General features: G+C 41.9%; 1 protein-coding gene and 1 long non-coding RNA gene across 10 annotated transcripts in view; one reads left to right on the top strand and one right to left on the bottom strand.

Moving 5' to 3' along the window:
- The window catches only part of IGF1R (insulin like growth factor 1 receptor), a 308,192-nt gene that overhangs the window by 116,998 nt on the left and 170,492 nt on the right, over positions 1–20,702 (top strand).
- On the bottom strand, positions 917–7,603 carry LOC146406412 (uncharacterized). Its single transcript, XR_014814815.1, has 2 exons — positions 3,470–7,603; positions 917–2,663 (listed from the first exon to the last, which is right to left on the bottom strand). It is a non-coding gene; the product is annotated as an uncharacterized LOC146406412 (long non-coding RNA).

The following is a 20,702-nucleotide window of genomic DNA, read 5'->3' as shown; positions in this document are numbered from 1 at the left end:
GAATTGCTTAAATGTCCCCCCTCTAGTGGTGTATTCATAGCAGCTTAGGTGGGGAAAGACCAGTTTGCACAGCTGAGTTCTAAAATGAACACACTGCTTATGTTCTTTATACACACGCAACGAGGGCTTCTCCACTGAGACCCCCAGAGTGTGAATAAACATAGACTTTTAGTTGAACTAAAAGCATGGATTTTTTTTTTTTTTTTTTTTTTTAAGATATAACCCCATGGTGATTGTGGAATAATTTGAAATTTTCTGAAAACATGAAGCAGGTGTTTGATGATCAGTTTTCTGCTTTAAAACATTTCTCAAGTAAATCTTATGCTGATGTTATTAAAAAACTACTATTTTACATTTGTAAATATTTCTTACAGTTGATTTATTAATATTTTCTAGCCTCTGGAAAAAGTGGAACTTTTTGAAAGCGGCTGATATTTTTGCTATAAACTTTTTTTTTTTTTTTGAGTTCTCATGGAGTCGCAGGCTCTATTCTGGAGAATTAATATTGAATGGGATATTTTAAACAGAAGAAAGGTTTGTGAAGAATTAGAATGCAGGGAGACCTTCGAAGGGCGTTTTTTAGTGGACAAGGGGAGGGATGTGGACTGGGGCACTTGTCATGATTCTTTCCATGGAAGGTAAGTAAAGATCCTCCAAGTGCCTGCTGATCTCAGGATGGCGTTTGCCGCTGAGTGGGGGGGATGTTGAAGGCCAGTGGTTGGAATCCCTCTCCTTCCCCCCAGGGGAGAGCAATCACCATTCCTGGATTCAGATTGCTCCATACAGTATAAATATCTGGATTTCTGTCCGAACCTCAGAATTAGAGAATCTCGCCTCACATTTGCATGCTTCTTTCTGAATAAATACTATTTGGGATCTGTACCTCAGGTCAGGTAGAGATAAGAAAGTTGGAAAATTTTTCCGGAGGGGGTGGGGGCGCAGGGGCGGGGGACTTTTATCATCTTCCCTGGCTACTGTATTTAGATACTTCTGTGTCATTGTCATCACCAAACTAGGTAAGTAGCTCATGTTTCAGAAGCTCTCCGCCCACCCCTACCCCCAATCATATATTCCCATCCATAGAACGTTGGGGACTGTGCAAAACTTGAGGCTCAGGGTGACTGTCATTTTCTGAAGGATAAATATGGCTACTCTTGGCTTGGAGGTTCAACTTTATAAACATACATGTAGTTAAGGAAGATCAAGGCACCTGTGACCTCTAACTTGATCTTTTTTGTCTTTTGTCTTTTTTAGGGTCATACCCATGGCATAGGGAGGTTCCCAGGCTAGGGGTCGAATTGTAGCTGCAGCCACCAGCGTACCCTGCAGCCACAGCAACACAGGATCCAAACCATGTCTGCAACCTACACCACAGCTCAAAGCAACGCTGGATCCTTAACCCACTGAGCGAGGCCAGGGATCAAATCCCCGTCCTCATGGCTGCTAGTTGGGTTCTTTAACCACTGAGCCATGACGGGAACTACTTTTTTTTTTTTTTTTTTCTTCCTAGCTTGATCTTGAGGGATGAACTAGTTCCCTGAGAGAGAAGAGGAAAGGTTATGATGCTAGATAGCTTACTATTCTAATCATAATTTCTGAAGTAATGTTAAGTTCATGTGGAGTATTGCTTAAGCTGTGAAGTGCCTTGGGGGACATGGGCCAGCAAGCATTTCTTTTTCCTCCCAGCACCTAGTCTCCTTTGAGGACTTGATCTGTACTGTTTAGTAGTCACACATTTTGGGTGACATTAATCTCAAACTTGGCATAAGGGGATCAGAGCATCCTCCCCCTCCCCAAGGGATGAGCTTTCACACAAGCCCACATTATAATCAGTGAGAGGCATTTCCTGGCCACCATTAACAGTCTATTTCAGGTTGATTTACTAGAAAACTGCTCATGACTTTGGTTTGGTGGTTCTGAAGCAGAGTGTGAGTAAGGTTGCATATCACTTCAGTTGGTCCTGAAGCCATCTTGTGATCATAAAGGAAGCCAACCTGAAGATGATGCCAGCAGGAAGACAGGGGCAGGATGGGGAGAATCAGTGAAACACAGGATAGAAGCCTAGAGCAAACTGTACCTGAAACCCACACTATGCCTGTATGTTTCAGTATTGAGCAGATCTTCTTTATTGTACAATTCATTTTAATCAATTGTTTTTATTCCTTTGGAGTTCATTATTGGTCAATTGCTGTAATTTGGAAATAGCTGAAGAACTAGGTTATGCGTTAGATATAATACTGTGAAAAAAAAAGAAGATGGTCTAAAAAGAGGAGGGTCATTCATGAGGTTTTAAGAACCCTCGGTCAGTCAGTAAAAATCAGTTTTAAGTCCTTTCCCCTCCAAGTCTTCTGTGCCCAGGAATGTTGCATATTAAGTCAGATTGGCCACTGAGCCATTGTGGAACCCCCATGATTCAGGTTGTAAAATGGATTCATTGGTTTGAATTTGGGGCCATGATATGAGGCAGAGATGGAGAATGAGAGGACATTTTGCACATTTTCCCACAAAGGACTGAAGGATTCATTTGCTTTTGATTGCATGAGAACTATCTGTTGCATGAGAGCAGTGTCCATGTTTTCAGGTGAGGGAACTATGGAGCTTGACTGTAGAGTTTAATTTTTTAATTTCAATTTTATTTTATTTTTTGCTTTTTAGGGCCACACCTGCAGTATATGGAGGTTCCCAGGCTAGGGGGTTAATTGGAGCTGCAGCTTCTAGCCTACACCACAGGTGCAATAATGCAAGATGTGACCTACACCACAGCTCATGGCAATGCCGGATCCTTAACTCACTGTGAGGCCAGGGATCAAACCCACAACCTCATGGTTCCTAGTCGGTTCCATGTTTCCGCTGTGCCTCGATGGGAACTCCCAAGTTTAGTTTTTTTTAAAACTGATAATTATTTAAGAAGAAATGTAGAATATTATTAAACTTTAAAAAAGGAAGAGAATTACAGCACATGCTACAATTTGGATGAACCTTGAGGACGTTGTGCTAAGTGAAGTAAGCCAGTCACAAAAAGAAAAATAGCATTTGATTCCACTCATATGAGATTCCTAGAGTAATTACTTTCATAGAGACAGAAAGTAGGAGATGGTCATCAGGGCCTGGGGAGGGGAAGTGGGAAGTTAGTGTTTAATCGGTAACAGAGTTTCACTTTTTCGAGATGAAGAGAGTTCTGGAGATGGATGATGATTGATGACGGTTGTTCAACAATATGCATGTACTTCATAGTACTGAACTGTACATTTAAAACTGGATAGGAGTTCCCGTCGTGGCGCAGTGGTTAACGAATCCGACTAGGAACCATGAGGTGGCGGGTTCGGTCCCTGCGCTTGCTCAGTGGGTTAAGGATCCGGCATTGCCGTGAACTGTGGTGTAGGTTGCAGACACGGCTCGGATCCTGCGTTGCCGTGGCTCTGGCGTAGGCTGGCGGCTACAGCTCCGATTGGACCCCTAGCCTGGGAACCTCCATATGCCGCGGGAGCGGCCCAAGAAACAGCAAAAAGACCAAAAAAAAAAAAAAAAACAACAACAACAAAAACTGGATAAAATGGTACCTTTTATATGTTATATATATTTTCCCACAATTAAAATAATTATTTTTTTAAAACAAGAAGAAAAAAGAGTTCTGTCGTGGTTTAGTGGAAATGAATCTGACTAGCACCCACGAGGACTCAGGTTCCATCCCTGGCCTCACTCAGAGGGTTAAGAATCCAGCATTGTCGTGAGCTGTGGTGTAGGTCGAAGATGCAGCTCAGATCCCATGTTGCTGTGGTGCATGTGCAGCCCTATAAAAAAGACAAAGAAATAAATAAAACAAGAAGAAGCGTACTAAGCAAGTCGTCTCTTAGATCAGAGAACAGGAGGTGGGGTCTCAGGGACTATGGGACCGAGCTCGCACACCTACTGGGCCAACTTGGGGGTGAGTCCTGGCTCCGGTTGGTGCAGTGATATTAACCTGCCTTAACCTCAAGTTTCCTGGTGAGGAAAATAGGTTGATCATACCTGAGGCATTTGCATCAAGCCCTGCGCTTGGAGCCTTCAATGCAGGTGACACCTGACTTGTCCTAGCCCAGACTTAAGGTTAATTGTCCCCCTCATGTTGCGTCCCCTCTATAGCCATGTGTCGGGGGTGTGTGTGTGTGGGGTCTCTCATGTGCTGCCCTGTTTCTGTGTTATCAATCATGGATCAGCAAGAAGACCTGAACTGTTTGTTCCTTGTAATCATTGGGGAGCTTTTTAATCCCAGAGCCAGGCTGCACTCTCCTAAGACCAGTTATATCACAGTTGAGGTGGGACAGGGCACCAGCTTTTACCCCCACCCCAGTTTTATCAAGGTGTAACTGACAAATAAAATTACAGTTCTTTAAAGTGTCCAAGGTGATGCTTTGATGTTCCTATACATTGTGAAAGTATCCCTACCATCAAGTTAATGAACATATCCATTGTCTCACATAATTACTCCTTTTTTGGTAAGAATGCTTAAGATCTGCACTCTTAACAAATTTCATTTATACCCTACAGTATAGTCACCATGTTATGCATTAGATCCTTAGACCTTATTCTTCTAATTTTTAAAATTGTTTTATTTTTTTTGTCTTTTTAGGGCCATACCCGAGGCATATGGAAGTTCCAGGCTAGGGGTTGAATCAGATCTGTAGCTGCCGGCCTTCGCCACAGCAACACAGGATCCAAGCTGCATCTGCGACTATGCCACAGCTCTCAGCAAAGTCATATCCTTAACACACTGAACGAGGCCAGGGATCAGACCCGCATCCTCATGGATCCTATTTGGGTTCGTTACTGCTGAGCCACAAGGGGAACTCTCATTCATCTTAAAACCAAAAGTTTAAACCCTTGTACCAGCCTCTCCCCCAATTTCCCCCACACCCCCAGCCCTTGTCAACCATCATTCTACTATCTGTTGTTTTTTTTTAAATGGTTATACCCCAGGCATATGGAAGTTCCTGGACCAGGGATCAAATCTGAGCCACAGCTGTGAACTACGCCACAGCTGCAGCAAAGCTGGATCCTTTAACCCACTGCACCAGGCCAGGGATTAAACCCACACCTCTGCAGCAACTGGAGCCACTACAGTTAGATTCTTAACCCACCATACCACAGCAGGAACTCCAACTGTCTGCTTTTCTTAATTCAACATTTTCTTTTAGGCTCCACGTGTAAGTGATACCTAGTATTTGCCTTTCTCTAAGCTTTGTCTAGCTTGTTTTACTTGGTGTAATGACCTTTAGGTTTATCCGTGTTGTCTTAAATAGCAGGATTTCCTTCTTTTTTAATGGCTGAAAAAATATTCCATTGTGTATATATACACATCACATTTTCTTTACCCATTCATCTGTTAATGGACATTAGGTTGTTTCCATATCTTGCCTATTGTGAATAGTGCTACAGTGAACATGGGCATGAAGACACCTCTTCGAAAAAATGATTTCATTTCCTTTGGGCATATACCCAGAAGTGGAATTCCTTGATTGTATGGTTGCTCTACTTTTTATGTTTTGAGAAATTTCCATACTGTTTCCCATGGTGGAGGCACCAGTTTACATTCCCACCAACAGTGCATTAAAGTTCCCTTTTCTCTACATCTTCTCCAGCACTTGTTGTTTCTTGTCATTGTGATGATGGCCATCCTAGCCAGTGTGAGGTAACATCTCATTGTGGTTCTGATTTGCATTCCCCTGATAGTCAGCAGTGGTGAGGGCATCCAAAGTGAGTACCATGAGCAGACAAGCTGAGGGATGCTGTCCTGGACAGTGTCCTTCTCCTTGTGTCTTAGGCAGGTGTCCTGTCACTGCCACCACCACAGTTATGGCATCTATGGACTATCCCACAGGGTCCTACTTGTGGGAAAGCTGTGGGCAGGAAGGATTTTCTGCCTCTCTGAGATGTGAGGGAGGGCAACATCCAGGAGCCCCAGCAGGGGAAGGAACGGTCATCCTATGCTGTGTGTTGGTTCTGGGACTAGGACCCCCTGAGGGGCTTGCTGAGACTCACCTGGTGTGGCCTCCCCCAGGGCTTTCTGACTCAGCAGGTGTGCAGGTGTCCTAACCAGGGTCCCAGGGACCCTGCTGCTGCCCAGGATGGCAGTTTAAGAACCACTGGCCTGTTGAACAAATCTTAGCAAATTAGGGAGCTGTATAACCGGAGGAAGGGTACCGAGACTTGAAAGAGTATTTGCTTAAATACTTTTGCCGAGCATTTGCCAAGTACATAGCCTTCTTTCTGGATTTAATCATACATAGGCTTTGTAAATCTCATGTAATTGTGCATCCTTTAAGCAGCTTTTGACTGATTTTGGTTTCCTCTTTGTGGTGATTGTCCTTAAACTCCTGAAGGGGGGCAGGTGGGGCAGGAGAGATTGTATTTTTTTGTGAGGCTTATTAGTTATGAGTGGAGTTGTCTTCTAAGGACTTGATCTCAGAAGCATCACCTTTAACAGCCTCTTCAGAGGCCCCCTGGCTTGGGTCAGGGGCTCTGCAGAGCCCAGGCATATGTGGGGGCTGATCTGCCCTCAACTGTGGCCCACTTGAAGCCACATCAGTGAGCAGCCATGGGGGTCTGTCTTGTCACAAGTGTTTTCAAACTGGTTGTTTGGACCATGCCTGGATGTTAGTCCACAGAGACCCACACCTTAAACATTCATGACCTTGAATGATCCTTCTCGTGGTGTGGCTGGATCTGTGTTCCTGTCACCTCAGGTGTGTGTCCATTTCAGCGCTGGACACAGGTGCGTAGGAAAATTCCTCAGCGAAGCACTTGCGAGATTGACAAGTCCTTGCTGTTTTTGTGACCTTGTGCGGTTTCTGGTTTCACAGAAGGCTTTGTTTCTGGGTTCTTGTTGCTTTGCGCAGCCTGGCCCTGTAATCACTGGGCGCCAGGAAGGCTTGCGGTCTGCTTCCCAGGCCTCACTGCAGGCCATGTCAGCCCCCTGTGTCTCCAGGGCAGCAGAGGGCTGGGGAGTGGGACTGCAAAGCACACTCAGTTCCTATCACAGCCTTCATTTGAATTTTGCACTTGCCCGAGATGGAGACATTCCTTTGAGCTGTTCCATGTGGTTTTTCTGAAATGGGCCATCCCTTCATCCACATGACCCTGGAACTGGGTAGAGTAGGTCCATGTGCTTTCCAAGTTTAAAGTTTCAAAGCTGTTAGCTATAACCTTTCAAAGAGGGAAAACTTGCCTTGAATTCGATTTCAGGGTTTGGGAGTTTGGGGAAGGTAGAGAGGGGCCAGGAAGGCTCTTAGGAAACAAAGTATTGTTCAGTGACCCAGCCTTATGGCCTCCATCAGAAGTCTTTAGTGTCCTCAGAGTTCCTTTCGTAGCTCAGCAGGTTAAGAACCTGACATAGTGTCCATGAAGATGTAGGTACAATCCTTGGCCTCACTCAGTGGGTTAAGGATCCCACTGATTGCCGCAAGCTGCCATGTAGGTTGCGGATGCATCTGGAATCCAGCGTTACTGTGGCTGTGGCATAGGCTGGCAGCTGCAGGTCCGATGCGACCCCTGGCTTGGGAACTTCCATATGCCACAGGTGCAGCCATTAAAAAAAAAAAAGAAAAAAAAAAAAAAAAACAAGAAAGACATCTTTAGTGTTCTAAATAAGGAAGGAATGGTGACCAAAGGGGGATCTCAAGGGTGCAGATGGCTTTGGCATCTCAGGCTGCATGTGTCAGTGATGGAAAGAGCAGCTAAGGAGTGATGTACATTGCAGGGGCCACCCAGAGTCAGGGGGATGCTGTGGTGGGCAGAAGGGTGAGGCAAGCACCTGCTGACAACTAGTGGAGAGAGCAGCATTATGGCCTAAGGAAAAGAGGATGACACAGATGCAAGAAAGGGTCTGCAGACACTTACACTTACCCTGGACATGGAGAGAAGCAGCTTGGAGCTTTGTTTCTCTGAAAAGCAGTGTAAGTTCACGCTGAGGGTCCAGTATGGAGATCATTACTGTGAGACCTAGATGAGGACTGACAGTGAGGAAACAGGGGAGAAGAAGAGAACCTGGCAAGACAAGCACGCATGAGTTCTATTGGACTTGGGGTGAGGGTGGAGGATGCAGTCATTTATTGAGTACCTGCTGTATGCCAGGTGGAGTATTCCCCCATAACCATGCAGAACTCAGTCAGACCAGCTCTGGACCAGTTGGTGGGGGAAGAGAGAGCAGAAATGGGCAATTATACTCCTGTTCTGAGAACACAAGAGGGGATCCTATAGGCATCACAACCAGCTCTGCCTGTGGGCTGTTGAAGGCTTCATGGATGAGGGTCATCAGCAGCTCAAGGGCCTCCATCACCATCAGGCTGTGTGAAATCTGCTTATCTTAATCGTAGTGGGGAACGGAGAAGCTGTAGTTCCTGTTCAACCTGCCTGTATCAACTCCCGTTTTATTCTTTGAAAAATTAAGAGTGTCTGACCCTTTTGGGTTCTTTCTCATGATTCTTGACACTAAGGTGTGGACTTGGTTTATTGGTACATAATCTCTTTGTGTTATTCATTATTCATGACCTTCATCCCAATTGGAAGTGATCTGGCCTCACCCTTTCACTTCCCAGGTGAGAAAACAGACACGGCTGGGGGGCCATGATTTATAGTTTGTCACACAGTTAAGAAGCCCAGTGGCTGAGGTCCTGCTGTATAGCACAGGGAACTATATCCAGTCACTTGTGATGGGGCATGAAGAGGATAATGTGAGAAAGAGAATGTATATTGTATGTATAGCTTGGTCACTTTTCTGTATAGCAGAAATTGACAGAACATTATAAATCAACTGTAATAAAAAAATTAAAAAAAAAAAAGCCTGGTGGGCACAGGGGCTCAGCCTCTGCTCTCTCTAGTCTCTAGTCTGTAAGCTCCTTGCCAGTAGAAAGGATGCCTACCAGGAGGATGGTGTAGGGAATGGGGACAGCCCTGGGGTGGGTATCAGACAAACACTGATCTCTGGTGGGGTGACTCTGAGCAGGTCCCCTCCCCTGTCGCCTGAGTCTGTTCCCTCTGGCACAGTAGGAGAGGCGGTTGCTCCCTTATGATGGACAGCTTTCCCTCTCGCGCCTGTCCTGCCCTGGGCCATGGCCTGGTAGTGGCCTTGCAGTTGGAGTCACTGGAGCCACGTGTCGGATCTCTGGCAGTGACCTTTGCTGTGTGATTTCCGGTGACTGATCCCTGTAGTGTCTTTGAAAGTTAGCACGTGGGTAATTCTCTGCCTTTTGAAAACAATGGAAAAACCCATCACCAGCCCCCAAACCAGCTGTCTTTCTGCTGATGAACAGACAGCAAACCCCGCAGAGCAGAAGAGTAGTTCCTTGTTAAGTGCTCTGGGAGTGCATAATACTTTTTAAATAAGATTAAAAATTATGTATTATTCTCACATACTGGCATCACTGTCAGATAATTGAGCATGAGTGCATTCAGCACTGTATGCTAGGTACGAAGTAGTAACATCAGTTCAGTGTTCAGTACATCCACTTTGTTCAAGAACAATGTATTCAAGGTCAGTGTATTTTGGCTGTGCTACAGGGTTCTGGAAATTCCCAAGAGAGTAAGTTTTTGTCTGTTATGTAATCCAGCACAAGCGAATGCAGTACCTCATGTTTAGTGATGACTTTCAAGATGCAATTGATTCTAAAATTTAGCTTTTTCAAATTTTGACTATTTAAAAAAATTCTCTTAAAGTTTAAGGTAGACTTTTGTTGACTTGTTTTCATTTATTCAAGAAATAGTTACAGAGCACTGCTCTGTTCTAGGTACCATCCCAAGCGCTTTGCAAATGTCAATTGATTTAATCTCAACCTCATTAGGTAAGTAAGTACTGCTGTGCCCACTTTACAGAGAAGGAGACTCAGCCACAGAGAGGTTAAAGTCAGTTACTCAGGTAATAAGGCTTGTTGGAGGTTTTTTCGACTTTTTAAATTTCAGATAAACACTGTGAAATTTCCTCATCATGAGCTATGCATTTCTAAATCTTCCCTGATGTAAAACTGCTGTTAAACAAGACCATCCCTTTACATAGTCATAACGTAGTAGCCCACGGCTTGGGCTTGTCCCTGGAGGAGGATAACATCTATGGGAGTTGAAGCAGGGGCTGCAGCACCTCTGAGACCACAGCCCCCTAGCAGCTCTGGCCATCTCAGGATTTCCCAGTGGAGCAGAGGTGTTAAGGTGGAATGAGGGAACCCAAGCAAAGAAAAGTCAGAGATGAGTTAATTAGCAGTGGAGTTTTCCTGCCATGCTTCGGTGGGCAAGTCTGAGGGGGGATCTGGGGTTCCCTATTTTTTTGCATGTGATCATTAAAACACAGAGTTCTCTGACTAGGGGATGTTTAGTTTTATGGGACTGTCATCTAGAGAGCCCTGCACCAGAGGGCAGCCTCCAGACAGCAGGGTGTAGTGGAATCTACTTGAAATACACACTTCATACACTTTAATGCTACCTATTCAAAGTTGGGGCCAAGAATGGAGCCACGGAGATGTTTGTGTCCGTGTAATAACAAGTATTCATATTTACTAAATATATATCTCTATGTGCTTTGCAATGTATTATCTGATTTGGTAAATCTCGACATTGTAAATTAATACAGTAAATAAGACTGTAAGGTGAATGTATAGCCTACTTGACAGAACTCTTTTAAGCACCTTGTAGAGTTTAATTTTTTTTAATTTACAGGTGAAATTAACATGCTAATTACAAATAATCCCTCACTGTTCACTCAAGCTGGCTAGCTCCTAAAAGATCCCCTTAAGGTTTATATAAATGACATAATATATTTGAAATTAATAACACTGCATGTCTTTTTAATGATATAATCCAAATAACAAGGAATAACTCTAATAGGAAATATGCAGGACATAATTATGGAAAATCTAACTAATCTTACTGAACAGTATAGAAAAAAAAAGAGAGAAATTGAAACATCATTTTTCCTATATAGAATATTACCAATGTCACTCCTTCCTAGATTGATTTATAATTAAAAAAAAAAATTTCACTGCTTCTGCACTTTGGAGGTTGATAAAGTAATTTTAATGTTTATCTTGAATCTTCAGTAGGTGAGACAAATTTAAGTTTCTTTGGAAAAAAAAAAGGAATGAATTGGGGTTGAGGTGTGAAGGGGGACTTGTCTGATTACTTTTGCTAGAATTAAGTGTCCCCTCCCCATTACTAATGTTGCAGTCAGACCATATTTAAATCCATTAGAAGATTTTACCTTTTAAGGAGAGCTACCAAATAACTGGAGAAGACTCTGCTTACCATTTGTGGAACCCAATTTCGTAGTTTTCAGCTTAGATTTATTTAAATGATCTTTTTGTAGAATAGTACGTGGCTTTATTTATTTAGCCACCCATATGGAGTTCCCAGGCCAGAGGTCAGATCCAAGCCACAGTTGCAACCTACACTGCAGCTGCAGCAATGCCAGATCCTTAACCCCCTAGGCCGGGCCTGGGGTGGAACCGGCATCCCAGCACTCCAGAGATGCTGCCAATCCCATTGGACTAGAATGGGCACTCCTACTTGTCTTTATTTTTTTACTGTGTAGCAAATGCTTTTTTAATAGCAATAATGGGTTATCATATTTATCTGTTTTGGTAAGTTTAATAGTATAAATAAGATCTTATGGCAAATATGTATGCTACTTGGAACAATATACCTTGCAGATTTTATAACTCCTATTTGCATATGCACATCGCATGCTTCTTATATGTGGGTAAATGCCTTGTGCTATCATAGTGCCAAGTTCTGAGGCCATACTGAGTCCTTTTCCTATCTTTGTCTACTTGATGAATAGTATGGACAGGATTGGGATATGCACAGGTGAGGGGATCAAGTTTAGTGATTGTCAGACTCTGAAATCCAGTAAGCATCTTTTCATACACAGGCCAAGTAAAAGGCTGATTATCTTATCCCCTTCCTGTTTATGTTTTACACAGGATTTCTCAAATCTGTCTGGGCAAATAACTTTCCTGTTAATATGTAGGGTTCCTTGAAAGAATGAATTTGTGATTCCCTGTTTTAGTCACTTTTTTTTAGGTGAGGTATAGTTAATTTACAATATTTTGTTAATTTCTATTGTACAGCAAAGTGATTCAGTTATACATGTATACACTCTTTTTAAAATATTCTATTATGGTTTATCTAGTTGTTTAAAAAGGAACAACTCAGTGACAGATGAGGATAAAAACTCGAATCTGTGCATTTTGAGATGATATGAGAAGAAGTAACTTTTCCCCCCAGGAGAAGTCAGTGGAAAACATATCTTATTTTAATTATGATTGATAAAAATCTCAATTTGTGTTCTGACTTTTTTGTTTGTTTACAATGAGGATACATTTTAAAATGTCTATACCATGAAGTCATTCTTCCTTCATCCAGGTCATCATCCCCCCCCCCCCCAATTATTACAAATAACTTTTAAAATACTCCTTCTCATTTATTTACATCATACCTACATGTATTCTAATATAGTTTTGAAGACTGAAATGGGATCATTTGTTTGCATGGCTCTGCACCTTTTTTCAGCTTAATAATTTACCTCACTTATCATTCACTGGCAGTGCACGTGGATCTGCCTCATTATTTTTAACCATTGCTTAATGCTAGAATGATGGGCACAAATTCTTTTATCACTCCAAATTAGTTATTTAGGTTATTTCCAATTGTTTAGTATTACAAATAACCCTGCAATAAACATGTCTTGGATATGCATTCTTTTAGTTTAAAGTAGTCTTGTTCCTTCAGAGAGTTGCTCAATAATTGGCTTAGAAGTTCTTTTGTGCCAATTATTGTGATTGCTTATTTTTGAATTCTTCCTTTAGTTTATTGTTTTCGTAGTATATAATCCTGAACTGTTATAACTGAAATAGTCCTTCTGCTAAGAATGCAGTTTAGCTTAAAGATAGGATTTCTAGATAAATACTTAAAAATTAACCTCTTTGGAGCTGTGACTTCCTGATGAAGTGGTAACGCATGGATGGGATATGTTCCGTATCTGGACAGCCTACATCAAGAAATGATGTGATTTGCAAGAAGCCATTTGTCTGGTTAGGCTGCTGGAGGATGGCAAGTAAATCTAATGCTGTTGAAAGACTTTTTTCCATTAACCTTAAAAAATTTGAGATAATTGTAGATTCACATGTGGTTATAAGCAGTACTGCAGGAGTTCCCATTGTGGCTGAGTGGGTTAAGAGCCCAACATAGTCTCTATGAGGATGTGTGTTCAATCCTTGGCCTCGCTCAGTGGGTTAAAGATCTGGCATTGCCACGAGCTGTGGTGCAGGTCACAGATGTGGCTCGGATCCAGTGTTACCATGGCTGTGGTGTAGGCCTGCAGCTGGAGCTCTGATTCTACCCCTAGCCCAGAAATTTCCATATACGGCAGGTGCAGCCATTAAAGAAAGAAGCAGAGAGAGAGAAAGACACACAGACTACAGAGTGATCCTATGCACTGGTTTCTCTCCATAGTAATATTTTATACTACTGTAAACTACATTACAAAAATAAAACTACAACAACAACAAAAAAAAAGACAAAAAAAAAAAAAGGAGTTCCCGTCGTGGCGCAGTGGTTAACGAATCCGACTAGGAACCATGAGGGTGCGGGTTCGGTCCCTGCCCTTGCTCAGTGGGTTAACGATCCGGCGTTGCCGTGAGCTGTGGTGTAGGTTGCAGACGCGGCTCGGATCCCGCGTTGCTGTGGCTCTGGTGTAGGCCGGTGGCTACAGCTCCGATTGGACCCCTAGCCTGGGAACCTCCATATGCCGTGGGATCAGCCCAAGAAATAGCAACAATAACAACAACAACAACAACAACAACAACAACAAAAAGACAAAAAAAAAAACTATATTACAATATCACAACTGAGATATTGACATTAATATATTAACATAGGGAAGATAACAAAACATTTTCATCACCACAAAAATAACTCCTGTTGCCCTTATATAGCTATACCCACTTCTTTCTACCTCCACAACCTTCTTAACCCCTGATTACAATACAACTACTAGGTCCTCCATCTCTATAGTGTCATTTTTAAGAATGCTCTTCAAATTGAACAATACAATATTTTGGGACTTTTTTTCCCCCCACTCAGCATAATTCCCTATGGCTTCATCCAGCTTGTTGAGTGTCCCATTTTATTGCTGACCAGTATTCCATGGCCTAGATGTATCACTGTGTATTTAACCATTCACCCCCTTGAAGGACATCTGCATTGTTTCCAGTTTGGGGCTTTAAAAAAAAAAAAAAAAGCTGCTACAAACATTCATAAACGGTTTTTTGTGTGAACATTAGTATTAATTTTTTCTGGGTTAAATACCCTAGGAGTATAATTGCTAGATTATGTAGGAGATGCATGTTTAGTGTTTTAGGAAACTGCCAGGCTATTTTCCAGAATGGCTGTACCATTGCTACTACATAAACACCAGCAATATATGAATGACCCAGCTTCTCTGCATCTTTTCCAGCATTTGGTGTTGTTACTGTTTTTTATTTTAGCCTATTCTGATAGATATGGAATGATATCTCAGTGATTTTAATTTTCATTTTCCTAATGGCTAATGATGTTGAACCACCTTTTCATGTGTTTATCTGCAATCTATATATCCTGTCAGTGAAACATCTGTTCATGTCTTGCTGATTTTTCTAATTAGAATTTGTTTTTTAATGTTGAATTTTTAGTTCTTTCTCTATTCTAGAGACTAGTACTTTGCTAGATTGTGGTTTAAATATTTTGTCTAAATCTATAGCTTGTCTTTCATCTACTTAACAAGGCATTTAGTGAGCAAAAGTTTTAAATTTTGCTGAAGTCTAATTTATCAATTTTTTTCTTTCATGGTTTGTCCTTTTGGTGTCCAGTCTAAGAATTCTATCTAGTGTGAGACAATCACAGATCCTCTTCTATGTTTTTCCTAAAAGAATTTATAGTTTTTTGGTTTTCTTTTTTTTTGTCCGTGTCCATGGCATGTGGAAGTTCCCAGGCCAGGGATCAAACGCACACCACAACAGCAACCCAAGCCACCTCAGTGACAGCTGCAGATTTTTAACCTGATGCACCACCAGGGAACTCCCCAGAAAGATTTATGGTCTTATGTTTTACATGGTCCATGGCCCATTTTGAGTTACTTTTTGTAAAAAGTATGAAACTTAGGTTGGGTTCTTTTTCCCCCCTAAGATGTCTACCTCAGCTTCATTTGTAGAAAAAGCTGTCATTCCTCCATTGACTTGCTTTTGCTCCTGTGTCAAAAATCAATCATGGAGAGTTCCTGTTGTGGCTCAGTGGTAATGAACCTGATTAGTATCCATGAGGATGTGGGTTTGATCCCTGGCCTCGCTCAGGGGGTTAAAGGATCCAGCATTACAGTGAGCTGTGGTGGAGGCTGCAGACTCAGCTTGGATCCCGCATTGCTGTGGCTATGGCATAGGCCAGCAGCTGCAGCTCCGATTCAACTCCTAGGCTGGGAACCTCCATATGCTGAAGGTGTGGCCCTAAAAAAAAGCGCACACACACACAAAAATCAGTCATGCATATTTGTGTGAGTGTATTTCTGGGCTCCCTGTTCTGTTCCATTGATCTGTGTGACTATTCCTTTGCTAGTGTCGCACAGTTTTGATTAATGTAACTCTATAGTAAATTTTGAAAACAGGTAAACTGATTTTTCCCACTCCCTTTTTCTTTTTCAAAATTGTTTTAGCTATGCTGGTCCTCTGCCTTTTGATATAAGTTTTGGTGTAAACATGCCTATGTTTTAAAATATTCTGCTAGCAATTGCACATATATAAACCTGTATACCATTTTAGGGAGAATTAACATCTGTATGATGGGGAGTCTTTTCATTCCTTGAGCGCAGTTTGTCTCTCTGTGTATTTTAGTTTCTCTTTTATTTCTCTCATTACCATTTTGTAGTTTTCAACATACAAGTCCTGTATATGTTTTTTTAAGAGTTGTATCTAAGTATTTTAATATTTTTTTGATTCCTGGTATATTAAGATATAATTTGCTAAGTTTTAGGAGATGTCTTATTTTGTTCATTTTTTTAGAATTTCTTGGGATTTTCTACATAGACAATCATGTCATCTGCAAATAGGGACAGTTTTCTTTCTTTCTTTCCAGTCTGTGTGCCTTCTGTTTCCTTTTCTTGTCTTATTGCAGTGGCTGAATAAGGATGGTGAGAGGAGACTTCCTTGCCTTATTTATGATCTTAGAAGGTTTCCATGTGTTTTTTTTTAACTTTAAGCTAAAATAATATTTCACTTCTTTTAAAGATAGACTAGAATATTTTTCTATTGCAAAACATTTTCCTGTGCTTGATAGTACTAATAACTGCCTTATCACCATGCCATGGCATTTAATTTTAATTTAGTTTAGAGGAGTTAGTTTATGCTCAATATATGTAAACTCCTATTATTTTTATTGGAACAACTTGATAAATTTTGTAGAGCATACTGATGCCATTTCCCAGAAAAAGCACTTTTGTCACAAAATGAGTTTATGTATGTTTAAAATCACTCTTTCTGGGAGTTCTCGTATGGTTCAGTGGGTTAAGTATCTGGTGTTGTCACTGCAGTGGCTCAGGTCACTTCTGTAGCAGAGGTTCAGTCCCTGACCTGGGAACTTCTACATGCTGTGGGTGTGCCCCCCCCCCCCCAAAAAAAACCAAACCAAACCAAACAAACGCACTCTTTCTGTAAAAGTCCTTCCATCTTCATAGGAAAGATTAGAAATTATTTGTATACTGTATGCATGCACAGTTTCTGATTGGCCTGTCACATATGAAATGGCATTTAAATCCAGTTTTTAAATGTAACTAGTTTTTTTCCACCTTGGGATTAGTGGATATATGGTGAAAAGAGCTGGCAGTCTCCTCCTCATGGAGGCCTAGGGGAATCTTTTCCCATTTGTAAATACAAAGTGACTGAGTGGGTTTTTTTTTTTTTTTGTTTTTCCCCTGCTTTTACTGCTAGAAAGAATAGTGTCAGGATGAGATACCAATGTAGATGATAAGGGTTGGCCAAAACACAGATTATCCTGTTGGTGCCCTTTAGGCCCGACTAACTCATACTTGACCACATGTCCTAGTTTAGGATCTAGTTTATGGGCATGCTTTACCTGAGTTACTATAATTCTAATCACTTCTTTAAAACTGCATATTTATAACATGCTTTTTTGACAACTTAAACTGGAAAGGATATGAGTGCACATGCATCATGTGTGCGTGGGTGTCTGATTTAAAGGCGGGCAAGTAGTTAAGCATGGGAAATAGTTCCTAGTCCCTGGTAACTTTATGGTTATAACTTGATGGTTACAATTTTAAAATCTAGCTTTGAAACTGAAATTTGTCTCGCTTGGTTAGTGTTTCTTAGTAATTAACTCCAACTCATCAACATGACATCTTGTTACAAGGAACTGAATCTAATTTTTTATATAAAGAGTGCTTTTTAGAAACAATACAGTGTATGTCTTGTTTGTACCAAGAATTAAAAGTACCCAATCAGGTACTTGCAGATTCTCTTTGACATGTGAATTTCTTCATCTTTCTCTCAGATGTTACAATTCCCTATGTCACTGTAGCATAGGAAAGTAGTGTGTGTATGTGTGCTGAATTTGAGAACATCAAGTAATAGCATCACTGGAAAATATTCACTGATTTTAGTGCACAATCCAGCAATTCCATTCTTGGGTATGTTTCCATAAGGTCCCAGAGACCTTATGGGACAGGGTAGCAAAATTTACATTTGAATACTAATTATAAGAAATAGTATTGAGGCATGGGCTTTGAGATCAACAGATTTTGTGGCTCCTAGATTTTTTTCTTCTTCCAGTTTTATGGATATGTAATTGACATACAGCATTGTATAAGTTTAAGGTATACAGCATAGTGTTTCAACTTACATACATGTGAAGTGATTAGCACAAGTTTAGTGAACATCCAACATCTATAGGACGTACACAATGAAAGAAAAAAAACCTTTTCTTGTTATGTGAACTCTTACAATTTACTCTCCACAACTTTAATACATAATGTATAGCCATGTTAGTTACATTAATCATGTTGTACATTACATCGCTAATGCTTATTTATCTTATAGCTGAAAGTTTGTGCCTTTGACCAGTTGCCCCTCTCCTACCCCTTCCCTTTGGGAACCACACATCTGATCTCTTTTTCTAAGAGTTTGTTTGTTTTTGACATATAATTGGCCTACAGGACTATTTTAGTTGCTGGTATGCAACATACTATTTGATATTTCTATATATTTCAAAATGATCACCACAAGAAGTTTAGTTACCACCTGTCACCATAGAAAGATATTATATTATTATTGACTATATTCTCCACATGGTACATTTTATTCTCATGACTCATTAATTTTGTAACTGAAAGTTTGTACCTCTTAATCTCCCTCACATATTTAATTCATCCCTTCTCCCCTCCCCTCTGGCAACCACCTATTTATTCTCTATAGCTAAGAGTCTTTATGTTTTGTTGCGTTAATTCATTTGTTTCCTTTTTTTTTAGAGTCCATATACAAAGGAGATCACATGGTCTTTATCTTTCTCAGTCTGACTCATTTCAGTTAGCATAATACCCTCTAGGTCCATCTATGTTGTCACAAAAGGCAAGATTTCATTCTTTTTTATGGCTGAGTAGTATTCCATTGTGTGTGTGTGTGTGCGTGTGTGTGTGCGTGTGTGCATGCATGCATGTGCTTATGTATTTATACACACACACATAGACACACCACATCATCTTTATCCATTCATCTATTGGTGGGCACTTCAGTTGTTTCCATATCTTGGCTACTATAAATATTGCTGCAGTGAACATAGAGGTGCATGTATCTTTTTGATTTAGGTCTTTGTTTTCTCTGGAAACATACCCAAGAATGGAATTGCTGGATTGTGTAGTATTTTCTATTTTTAATTTTTTTGACGGACCTCCGTAGTGTTTTCCATAGTGGCTGCACCAATTTATACTCCCACCAACAGCCTACTCCCTTTTTTTCTGTATCCTCACCAACACTTTTTATTTCTTGTCTTTTTGCTAAGAGACATTCTGACAGGTGTGAGAAGATATCTCTTAGGGATTTTATGGAACTTGTCCGGCTTCCTCATCAGTACATTGGGAATAAACATGCCTTTAGAGCTATTTTGAGGATTGAATTAGATAGGTGGGTAAAGCATTCTAGCTTGCTATTTTTATACTGTTAAGGTTAGTACCCAATAACCCATGTTGTTTTCCTTTGGAGCGCCTTCTGGCACAATCCCCTCCCCGGGCAGTAAGGGGAAGAGAGGCAGTAGGTCTGACCATGTGCGATGCCCAGTAATAGGCCTATATTGTAAATCTGGAATGTGGATATCTTTCGAGCTTCCTTAAAGAAAACATGCCCACATGACCACTAGCTGAGGCACAGCACACTGTGCTGAAAGCCTGGGTTGGTAGCTGCTGTCTAATCCAGTCATGGACGGTTTCTCTGCACTCAGCCTTCAAGCTGCTGCCCGTCTCCCCTGCAGCCTCTGCCTCTCTCACCCTTCCCTGTCTGTGCATGGTCCTGGGTGCCCCAGAAATCCCATGTACTCGTAGGCAAGTACAGGCTCCTTACTCTCAGGCGTGGAAAGCAAGTAGTTTTCGCAGCACATGACCTTGGTCATTGGAGCCATACAGGGCTCCCCCTGTGTGAGGCTAGGAGCCAGAACAAAAGGAAGTAAACTTGAGGCATAACATGGTTTTGCTGGCTCATCCAAGGAGACTCAAAATAATTATCATTGTTGCAAATGGCCCTTACTCTGTGGTCTGATTGTTAACCCAGGAGTTAAAACAACAACAGCAGCAACAGCTAACGTCTTGACTTTTCTGATCAGATCACCCACTTGAAAGGAGGCTGCTCTCCGCAGAAGAGGGCCCAAGGTCTCAGGTGGGGGACCTCTGGGCTCACTCTTATATATGTTACCCCCCCACCTTTCACCTGTGTCCAGGAAGAAAGTCCAGGTCTGGGTATTTTTCACTCACAGGACCTGTTGGCAATGGTTTGGGGAGGACTCTGCCCTTCAGCCAGCCAGTCACAAGATGACTGGGCAGGGAGACTACGTGCTGGGCGGTTGGGAGCTGCCTCTGAAATGCGAACACTCTCCCAGCCCGTTGTCGTCGTAACCTTTTCCTCAGCCATGGAGAGCTGATCCTGGCATGGGCATTCCTTACCTCTCTCACCCACTTGAGGATTGCCCTGAGCCTGGGCTCAGGATGGAAATGGCACTATTTCTGGTTGTTGATGACATTCCCGAAGCCCGCAGTGCAGTTTCAATACCCCCAGGAGTGCCCTGGATCTGTCAGCACCAGTGAGTCGTGGGTCATGAGACCTGACTGGGAGGGAGCAGGAGCCTCCCAGTCTTGCACAGCAGGGGGGTTCCACTGTGCCTCCTTTTTCTGACCTTCCCTGAATCTGTCTGGCCTACAGAGCTGAAGAAAGTCACCATCTGTGTGCCTTTCCTTGCAACCTGGTTTTCTGCATCTGGGGCTTAGGTGGAGAGTGCCCCCACAGCCCTCCCAAATAAAACACCTTCAGACCAGTCCAGACACTGTTATAACACCCCCCTCAAAATCCTGACACTGTCAGGTTGGCTAAACCCAGGAGGTGTTGGGGAATGAGCCCTGGAAATGGTTAAGGAGTGGTTGCCTTCCATCATCCCAATTAAAT

The sequence above is a fragment of the Sus scrofa genome, chromosome 1 (genome assembly GCF_054392235.1).
Source record: "Sus scrofa isolate SSC_HxYL_T2T_F1_AM1 chromosome 1, Sscrofa_HxYL_maternal_Yorkshire_Landrace_v2.0, whole genome shotgun sequence".
NCBI lineage: Eukaryota > Metazoa > Chordata > Mammalia > Artiodactyla > Suidae > Sus > Sus scrofa.
The sequence above is the reverse complement of the archived record's forward strand: the minus strand, read 5'-3'. Positions and strand labels throughout refer to the sequence as shown.